This window comes from Muntiacus reevesi, chromosome 2, assembly GCF_963930625.1.
Source record: "Muntiacus reevesi chromosome 2, mMunRee1.1, whole genome shotgun sequence".
Classification (NCBI taxonomy): domain Eukaryota; kingdom Metazoa; phylum Chordata; class Mammalia; order Artiodactyla; family Cervidae; genus Muntiacus; species Muntiacus reevesi.
The window spans coordinates 135,468,871-135,472,662 of NC_089250.1; the positions used below are offsets into that span (position 1 = coordinate 135,468,871).

The window sequence follows — 3,792 nt, forward strand, 5'->3', positions numbered from 1 at the left end:
CGTTCTAAAAGCAAGAATAACCAGAGCACTTCTGTACTTGAAAGCAGTGACTGTAAGATCACATAAAGCTAAATTTGATAAACAAATGTTATTCTAAAACTCAGATTATGCATTAAAGTTAAACCACAGTCTAACACATCAAGAGAAAGAACTGACAAATGCAAGCTGGATGAAAAGTAGAGGATATGGTGGATAAAAATTTATCTTTGTTTTACCTGTAATTCTTCAAAGAGCATTAGTTGTATAATTTGGTTAAAGTCATATATGTACCATATACAACAGGTGACTACATTCTTCTTCTTCCAATTGGAAAGCCAACACTTGTGATTCCACTTCTCCATATGTGTCTAGTATTGTTACCTGATACAAAGCCTCCAGCCTGTGAACAGTTTGGGAAATCATCGCCAAAAGCAATGATCCTCCCTGTCCTGTTGAAGGTGAGTTCTGGGCTGTTTGCTTCTTATCTACCTGTATTCATCCAAAGGCTTCTGGCTTACAGGAGACTCCACGCCACTACTCATGGTAGTGTTCACTCCAGTGGGCACCTCGTTTCTCAGCCACAAGTTGAATAAATTGGGAGTGGCTGGCATAAAGCTTGAGTTTATCATTGATATCCACCCATCCCACTTTCTCGGCATCATCGCCAGCTTCCAGGGTAAGAAGATTCATGACCTCCCCTGTTTCATCATGATAGTTCACAGCCTCTGTCTCCATCCATGCGTTATCTGTGTTCCGGGGATCATCCATGTAGCCTTTGTAGACCACAAAGCGTTCCTGGCTGAATAGTTTGTGCAATTGTTTCTCCAGCTCCTGTGTGTCTGCTCTGGACTTCTGTAAGGAGTTCATGGCTTCCTCACCAAATTCTCTCTTTGGTGTAGCACTAAACTTCTCTCCTGGATCCACCATTCCCCCTGGGATGGCCCATTGCCCACAGTCCTTCCTTTTGATGGCTACAAACTGCAGGATATTTCTCCCAGAAACAGAATGGGTTACTTTATTTCCCTAGCTGTCCTTTTTTCACCCGGTTAAGATGGGATCTGCTGCATGATTGGGGCCTCAGCACCCCCAAAGCCCTTGACCAACCAGCCCTGTCCGACCTGCAGGATTTCTAGGTCTACCATGTTCAACCTCATACCAACTGTTCTGGCTCCTTCTCTCAACAGGCCCATCCTTTTCGTTAAATTTGGGAGAGAAGTTTCTTTCACCCAAAAGAGGGTCTGCCCACTTTGGTCGGCCAAGACTGAGCCAGAAGTGTACTGGACAGGCTTGTCCTCTGGCCACTCAATCAGCCAGCTCACCTTCTCGTTGGGAACCTGGCTTCGCTCCACTTGGGAGCCCGGGTATGGTGACGTCTGGGCCTTCTTGTGGGGCTTTTCAGCAGTGCTGTTTGAAAGTGACATGATGAAACTCGGAGGAAACCCGTGTGAGGAAAATGGGCTCCAGCCGGTTGAGATGGGGCAGCTGCTGGGCCTGAGTGCTGCAGAGGCCAAGGCCACAGAGAGAAACGCTGGGCTAAAGCCTTTGCCAGGCAGTGTCCAGCCATCCACCTCCCGGCAGGCGGCGGGGATTTCTGCTACTCTCAGGTGGGGCGTCAGAATCCTTGCTAGTGGGGATAGGGTGGGGGCACCGCTCCCAAAGAACAGACATTGGGAATGGGAGCCATGGGGATGGGAGATGGGATTCCTGGGGGATGGGAGCCCTGGAGGAGGCTCACCACAAACCAGCCCAGCGCTCCCTGGGGAGCACTGCGTTTGCATTTCACATTGAAAGAGTTCAGTGTCTGGAAAGGACTCCAAACGGTGAGAAAGAAAGTGAAAGTGAAAGTCGCTCAGTCCTGTCTGACTCTTTGTGACACCATGGACTGTACAGTCCATGGAATTCTCCAGGCCAGAATACTGGAGTGGGTACCTTTCCCTTCTCCAGGGAAGCTTCCCAACCCAGGGATCGAACCCAGCTCTTCCTCACTGCAGGGGGATTCTTTACCAGCTGAGCCACAGGGAAAATCCACCAATACTGGAGTGGGTAGCCTATCCCATCTCCAGGGCATCTTCCCAACCAAGGAATTCAACTGGGATCAAACACCACCAACAAAATCAGCACACAATAACTTGCTTCGCATGGTATTAGGCTTAAGGGTAGATTTATTAAATAGTTCACCAAATGTAGGACCGGTGTCTGTTGCGGGGGGGGGGGGGGGAGGGCGGGTGGGCAGGAAAGCAGAATGAATGCGTTGGAGGCTGTGGGGCCCAAAGCTTGTATGGGATGCTGGAAAGCCTGGCAAAAGTGCCCTGGAAGGAGAAGGCTCTCTTGATGCACCCTGAGTGGTCTGGTGAGAAATTCATGAAATGTAATGCCTGCAATGTGGGGGCAGCAGGGGAGGGGGTTGGGGGTGGGGGAGGAAGGTTCCAATTCTCAGGCCCACCTCACTAGCCCAATGGCTTAGGCCAGTTGCATAAGCTTTATATCCAAAGGAGGAATGGCTATAGAATGCCAGGAGCTGTCAGACAGGAGACTGTACTGAGGTCTGGACCATGTGGTCTCTGCTCTTAAAGGATTCTGCTTGAAGAGGCAGCACATATATTTAAAAATAGAAGTAACACAGGAAATTCAAACAGGGGCTCTGTCTCAACCTAGAGGGTTGAAATGGGGAGGGAGATAGGAGGGAGGTTCAAAAGGGAGGGGATATATGCATACCCATGGCTGATTCATGTTGAGGTTTGACAGAAAACAACAAAATTCTGTAAAGCAATTATCCTTCAATTAAAAAAAAAAAGTAACATGGGAAGTGCAGTGGACAGTAATCCTTAAAAGCTGAACACAATTAGGTTGAAATCTCAGCATTCCCTCCTTACCTGGGATCTTCTTGGGAAAAGTAAGTTACATAAGCTGACTTCAGTTTCCTCAAGTGTAAGATGGAAAAAGAATCTGCCTCATAGAATTTTGGTGACAGGCTGTTACATGTAAAGCTGCTAGCACAATAAGTGGCCTATCATACATACTCAAAAATGCTGGCTGTCATTACTATAGTTATCATTGACTTTTTGACCCTGCACCTTGAAAACTGTAGATTACAACAGGACAGTTGGAACAGTCTTGGAAATTGAGAGTTCACATATGAATTTAGAGTTAAATAAGCTACGATTCTCTGTCTGGAGAAATTCAGGCTGAAAAATAACAGCGTCTAGGTCCTGAAATGATATGAGAAGCAGCAGCACAGACTAAGTCATTATATCTAAGATAACAACCCTCAGGAAAGGTATCTGAACGTCTGAAACAGTTTTAGAATAAATGGAGCACTGTATATTCTAATTGAAACCCAAAGGATATTTAATATTTCCCAAAGTTTGTTCCATGTTACATCACCCGCCATGAGAAAGATGTTCAAGGAATAAATGATTTGACAGTCAAATATGTCTGGGAAATTCTACATATTTTACTGTCCTCCTTTAGGAATTTAGGATTCACAGAGTGCTTTAAAGATCCAGTAAAAACAAAACAAGTCAACCCAACAATTTAATTCTGTTTCATCCAGTATTTTCCAAACTACCTGGCCAGAGAATGCTTCTTTTATGCAGTAGTTGGTATTATTTTGAGAGCACACTTCCTCAAATTTAGAAAAGTTTCAAAATACCTATGTGTGCTTCGGGGTAGATCTCTAACCCTTTGAAGTTATCATCACTATTGAAAGGCAGCTACTGAATACCCACTCATCATAAGAACTCTAAACTGAATGAGTCAGGTTTCCAAAAGTCTGGAAACCCAGAAATAGCTGGGCTATATTCCCAAGATGGT

The 3,792-nt window shown here is 45.6% G+C and overlaps 1 pseudogene; it reads right to left on the reverse strand.

The window, feature by feature from the left end:
* Positions 1-513: 513 nt before the first annotated feature.
* On the reverse strand, positions 514-1,757 carry LOC136157276 (ADP-ribose pyrophosphatase, mitochondrial pseudogene; annotated as a pseudogene).
* Positions 1,758-3,792: the final 2,035 nt, after the last annotated feature.